A 7166-nucleotide genomic window follows, 5' to 3' on the forward strand; every position below is an offset into this window, starting at 1 on the left:
CTGTATTTGGTCCAAAAGTCCGAACCATCACCGGACCGTGTTTCAGTTTGATTCGGCCCTGGACCACTTCTTTTTGTGGGACCAAATTTCGTCTGTTTGGTCGAGACCGTGGTCTGCGGGAGGTTTAATACCTGTAATTTTTGTTTGGATCTAACTGAACAGTCTGAAAATCCAGACCAAACGAGGTAGGTGTGAAAGCACCTTATGGGTTTAAACTTCACAATGACAGATATGAAGCTTTCAATTATCTACTTTACTAAGACTTTTTTACCAAATTCATGTGCAAAGTAGTTACTGCCTGTGAGACTGGTCATCTAAAAGACAAATAGCAGGGATGGTATGGCCTTTTAGCTGGTTTGTTGGTCCACTATGGTCCAAAGTGAAAGAACTCCACTACTGGATGGATCACTATTAAATTGGTTATGGACATTCATCTTTCTTCTCAGGCTGTAATATCTTTCATCATTGCTTGATTTTTCCTGTAGCACGACCATCACAGCAAAATTTCAGTTTGCTTTAAAGATATGAGCTGTTTTTTTTTTACATTATTTTTGGGGGCTGTTCTGCCTTTAATTTTTGACAGGACAGCTAGATGAGAAAGGGGAGAGAGAGGGGGAAAGACATGCAGGAAACCGTCCCAGGTCGGGTTCGAACCCTGGACCTCTGTGTCGAGCCTGTCTCCACCTGCAGGTTGTCAACTGTGTGGTTTGGAATGAAAGGGAGACACGGCGAATATCGCTCATATACATTCTTTTTTTTTTGGGACGACGTAGTTAAGGGGGCAGGCATGTCATGCTTAGGCGGCCGCCTTAGCTGCAAAGTGCTGCGCCAAACCCTGTAAATACTGAATAGTGTGGCTTCAATGCGTTCATAGACAGTATATACAACATGAAGTGTGTTGAAATGTGGATCAAACTCAAATATTGCCCATTTTTCTCATTTTACACAAACAAACATGGTGGAAATACAGCAAACTACCATACATGCAGAGAATGCTAGTAAGCTTTCCGGTAAGTTAGAGAATAGAGAAATGTAATATTGATTTAATTTTCCCTCATCACTCATGTAAAACTTAATTGGGGATTTGTTGTCTCCATTTCTACCGACTCCCACTGTGAGACAGACAGTCAGGTAAATAGATAAACAGTAAGGAGAATTGCTTCTCGTTTGCTCGGGATCTCCCCTTTAATTTCATGCTCTAATCGCTTTCTTTAACCTTCTTGGATCAGCAAGAGAACCTCTGTCTGTATTTCGCTACAAACTCCAAATTAATCTTGTGAGTATTCTCACCTTTGCGGCATTCAAGGTCTCAATCAAACTGAACAATACATGCCTGTTTCATTGTTGTACAACCATTTGCATCTGTTCTGGGCCATAGGACACATTCTGCAACATACTGTGTTTGAAAGGAACTCTGTATCAAACTAGCAGCTTTTGCCATCAAACGAAAAGTATGTTACTGGAAAACCAATGGCAACTAACTTCAGCACTATGCAGCTTGTTTTCTCCTCTCCTACCTTTCCATTTCTATGCCGCTCTTTAGCACTCTACCTTTGACTCTCACTTTAGAAAATTAACTGTGTTGGCAGCCATAGGGAAATCAATAGACAAAGAGGCCAGGATTGTATAACTATACTGTTCCAAAGACATTCATTTTATTTTTTTTTGATTGGAATGCTACGTTGCTTGTATGGGTTTTGTGCCTCTCAACATTTTGTTTTCCTTTATAGGTCAAATTTAAAATAACTGAAGTAAAACCTGGTTATGGATATGTGATTAACAACAGGATGAGAAATAAAAATGAAAACACTGCAAAAAACATTTCACACAAGCTAGTAAGAATACGCTGTCACACAGAGGGTTGTTCTAGGTAAGTGAGCCGGTAGATGCGAGCAAAGTCAGCACAAAAACACAGCACATAGCGGCTCCATCACAAATTGATGAACTGACATTACATAGGAATTTGTGTTGCAGAACATACAGTGAGAAAATCTCTGTAATGACAGTGAGTACATTTACATGCACACTAAAATGTCACTATTATTCCAAATATGACAATATTCCAAATTTGATATGGGTCATGTAAACAGCATATTCCGTTTGGATATTCCAAAAAAGGCTTTTTTCCGAATTTAGCATTTTCTGATTAAGATGTATATATGTACGTATTCCGGTATTATTCAGGTTTCACGAGCCTTCTTTGGACATGTATACAGCGCATTTGGATTATGCGTTTCAATCTGGGTTTTTACCGCAGTTTACAACCAGTTTTGGCCAGTTTACGGCCAGTTGTCCGTTTATGCCTTACGGTCAGCTCTGTGCGTTGCTATGGTTGTTGTACACAAACCAACCAGCCAACAGTTTGCAAGGCTGCAGTACAGCATTGCAAATGCCCAAAAGAAAAGTTTTTTTTTTTTTTTTTTTTTTTTTGGATATGCACAAACATCGCATCGCCGACCATTTCAAGAAGATGGTTGCAGGAATGAAAGAGCGACGCTGTGTTGGCATAGTCGAACAAATTCGCCACCAGTGGAAAACTTTGCCCGGCTGCATGTAATTGGGAATATTAGTGGAATATATATATATATTTTTTATTATTACTAGCTTGTCATGACCGAAAGAACGAGATCCAGGGTGCAAGCGGCTGAAATGGGTTTCCTCAGGAGGGTGGCTGGTGTCTCCCTTAGAGATAGGGTGAGAAGCTCAGTCATCCGTGAGGAGCTCGGAGAGAGCCGCTGCTCCCGGCGTCGAAAGGAGCCAGTTGAGGTGGTTCGGGCATCTGGTAAGGATGCCCCCTGGGCGCCTCCCTAGGGAGGTGTTCCAGGCACGTCCAGCTGGGAGGAGGCCTCGGGGAAGACCCAGGACTAGGTGGAGGGATTATATCTCCAACCTGGCCTGGGAACGCCTCGGGATCCCCCAGTCGGAGCTGGTTAATGTTGCTCGGGAAAGGGAAGTTTGGGGTCCCCTGCTGGAGCTGCTCCCCCCGCGACCCGACACCGGATAAGCGGACGAAGATGGATGGATGGATGGATTATTACTAGCTTGTTAAGGGCAACAACCGGAATATTATGTGCATGTAAATGTAGTCAATGTGGTGCTGTTCACTTTAGGATTTGATTTGTGCTAGTCCTTGTATCAATATGACCATAATGCTTATGTTTTGGCCCATTTACAGTGCTGCCTTTCATGTTACAAGTTTAATAGCTTTGAAATATAGTCTGTGGTTCAGAATGTGAGCAGTGGAGCGAAGAGGCTAAATGCTTTGAAATGAAAAATGTATACGCCTGTTACCGTTTGTGGGATATCTCCTCTTTAAATCTACATTTTATAACTTCAGGAAAGAGAAATGTAATTAGAATGTAAAATAAGTTTTATAATTAACTTTATTATTGAATAGCCTCAGAGATTCAAAACCCTTAAATGTGTTTGCAGCAAGATTTCCATTTTGCTACTGGGTCCCTGATACACTTCACTTTACAAACCATTTACAAACCCAAAATGGTTGTGCCTGAAACGTTTTGGAGGAAACATAATTGCTGTTCCCTTCTTTCTTTTGTTGGTTAAGTTTTATCGTGACAGATTAAGCATAACAGACAAAATTATAGGGAAAAGTAAGCATTTTAAGCTCCGCCCTGAATAGGCTAAACTGTTTCTCACCAATGGCCATTACTTCTCCCCACTAGTAAACAAACACTTGCAGATGCAGACTTGGGGCCCTATCTTGCACCCGGCACAGAGCAGCGCAAAGCCCAACGCAAGTCTCTTTACTAGTTTAACACCAACGCAGTCGTCAATTTCCTGTCTGGCGCCCACTTCGTTTAAATAGCAAATGCACCTGCGCCCATCTTTGCGCCAATGGGCGTGCTGGTCTTACAGGAAGATGTGTTCAGGTGAATTCTTGGCGTATTGCTATCTTGAGGCAGCGGGAAGTGATCACGCCAGTGACCAACAAAAACCTGATCTAAAGTCAATATTTCATTGTTATTTTAACAGCAAATTAGTAAAATGCGCCTAGGCTTATGCACAGCGCGCGCACACCATGCTTGTTACACACACAAACATGGGTTTTCCCAGGCTAGTAAAAAGTAAATTTAAAGATTATAAAAGCAGGTTCAGGTGCTCTATAAACACTGTGAACGTATCAAAACGCTCAATACACAGAGAAATGTACACAGCCCGTATTCAGAAACTGTGCCTTTAAACGAGCCGTCAGGACTTGTGATGTCACAACTGTACTATACTGTATATAGGTAGAAAGTGTCGCTACAGCGCCGGTAGGGTCATTCACCAGCTGCAGTGACAGTGCAGAGACGCTGAGAGCGCGGATGCGGAAGACCCGGGAAAACACTGACCAATCAGAGCAGACTGGGCTTTTTCAGGAGGGGGGGCTTAAAGAGACAGACAGCTAAAATGGAGCGGAGTGTGAAAACATGTGTATTCAGACAGACCGTATGAGAAAAATAAAGTGTTTTTTGATATTAAAGCATGTAAACATGTTCTAGTAGAAACCCAAGATACAAATATGAACCTGAAAATAAGCATAATACGGGACCTTTAATAACTTACTACCGTTACAATGGCAGTGTGTTACAGTAGTCACATAGAGGCTTAAGGACTTATAAGTGGCACTATGTACGCATGATTGCAGCCTGAATTCAGTGCTGCCCTGCAGGCTTATTAAGCAGGAGGACCACTGCAGGAAGACAAATGGAATTAATGATGTCACTCCTCGCAAGAAATAAATTTATGATGGCATTTTGTGATACATTTCTTTTGGTGGACCTGTTTCAGGTGATTTGTGATTGCTGTAAGTGCCAGGGAGGAGACAGGCATGCAGTGGGGCTGTCCAATGTAATCCTTGCGGATTCACATCATGGCCTCAGTTTTACCTCAACATTGATCCGTTTCAGTATTCTCCTGTACAGTGAAAACTTTGACGCTTCCATTCATATCATCAATTCACTACAGTACTGTGATATTATGAGAACATAAGCAAGGCAGTGATCACAATTTGCGTCTTTTTCGAAGCTGCCAGCGTCTGTTTTACATTGTAATCCTTTGGACCGTTTGAAAACTGTGTTTTCAAAAAAGTCCGGAGCGCCTTTTTAAATGCCACTGCAAACGTTTGTTTTCTGCAGCTCAGAGTGTCTTTTTGAAGTTAAAAAAGCTAGACTTTTCTGAAAAAAACGCCCTGGGTTAAGCTCTTTTTTGACAGCTGATCAATTACAAGAGAGTAGCGAGCCCTGTCGATTCCATAACAACAAGAAAAGGTGGCGAAAGAAAGGCTAGTTGTGCTAGTGTCGGAGCACAGTGAGTTTAAATGATATGACCGCAAAACTGTACCATAATTCATACCATTAAGAGGCTGTGTGGGCACAAATTTGACAGATCCTTGGTTCGTCTTAACAAAACTGTACTGCCGGTTAGCTAACATGGATACTGAAGCAGTAGCTGTTGTTATAGCAACAAAAGACACCATGGGCTGCTTTTTGGAACCAAAACGCTGCCAGCTAAAGCTTTTTATTTTAACTACAAAAAAAGCGCCCTAAGTCAACCTTTTTGGCATCAAAAAATGACGCCAAGTGGGAACATGGCCTACGAATCATATAACAGCCAAGCGATACAATCCCCTAAATGTGACGAGACATGTGCTTAATAAAGTCAGCTAGAAGCTAACAGTGCTTCGTTGTGCTCAGGGTGCAGAAATGTCAGAGCGGCCAACAGCTCCTCCGCTTTACCAAACCGACTGTTGACCCACAGCTTGTGGGTTCAAAGCTCCGCTACATGCGACCATCATGTCTGCTGAAGACGTGCCTGCCTACTTAGTGTCGGATAAAAATTAATAGACACAGATGTACTCCACAGCTTAGGATAATCACACGGCCCTCGGGGCGGTGCAGGGGAAAGAGAACCACACTCTAAATAGCTCATTAATTCAAATTCAGGGAGGTCACGGCAGGGTTTTGCCTTCGTGGCACTGACATTTTAATCAGAAGTCCGCCCAAGTCTCCATTAATAGAATAATGGAGATTATGATAGCAGGCATTGTGTTATAATACCTTTGCACATTTTTTTTTTTTTACCGTTTCTGTTCTCTCTGGAATCCACCTGTGAGGTGTTCCAGCATTGATCGGTCTTTAAAGCTATAGTGCGTAGTTTCTGTCCCCCCGTGAAGAATTCTAAGTAATGACAACAAAACTGTTGGCGCGTCCACATGATACAAGCCCTCCGTGATCGTGCCCCCACCCCTCCCCCAAGCAGTTGCTAGTAGCCTAGGAGGACACAGAGGATTAAAAAAAATATGAGGTCCATTATCTTCACTCGAGTTTCTTTACAGGAAAGTCGCCGGACGCCACAATCTTCTGATCATAGCCATACTGAGAAATCCAGAGAGAGTTGTGTGGAGCTGTCGGGATTCTTAATTAGCTTTGTAGCAACTCATTTAGCAATGGCTTGAATGTAATGGACGTTCATTAATTAAATTAAAAGCTTTAAATAAAAAAAAAGATCATTACATCTAATGGCAAATCAAAAGGCACACAACTGTTACCAGGCATTAAAAACTAATTCATTACATAAGCAAATATGAGTGCAATTAAATAAACAGGTTTGTGCTAATAAGTGTAAACAATAGTACAGTATTTTGAAATAAATACTATGATTAAACAAGTCATATGATAAAAAATAAATAATTAAAACATAAGCCACAAGTTTTTCCAGAGCAACTTACACTACATATTCAACTATTTAGGCTTTCCGACAACAAGGTTTATAAAATAAATATAAAGATCTCATTAATACAGTACAATCCAACATTCTCCAGAAATTCAAACAGAAACATCTTGGCAGTTTCATTTACTTCATTTAGATTTTTTTGTGAAGATTTTCTAATCTACTAAACAAGTCAACTTTTTTTTTACAGCTGAGAACGCAGAGCATGAGAGCAATGTAAAAAAAAAAGAAGTGAGATTGAGGTATTAATTTGTGGCATCTTCAATTCGTGATTACTTTCACAGTTTCATTAGCGAGGGCTGCATAATGACGACGGCAACCTATACTAATGGGAACACGTTCAGAAGGTGTGTAACTGTACCTGAAGTAGGACCAGTAACAAACTAAGCCATTCTCTGCGTTTTTACATCTATGATCTACAAAATCAATACCTC

The sequence above is a fragment of the Perca flavescens genome, chromosome 14, assembly GCF_004354835.1.
Source record: "Perca flavescens isolate YP-PL-M2 chromosome 14, PFLA_1.0, whole genome shotgun sequence".
In the NCBI taxonomy this organism is placed as follows: domain Eukaryota; kingdom Metazoa; phylum Chordata; class Actinopteri; order Perciformes; family Percidae; genus Perca; species Perca flavescens.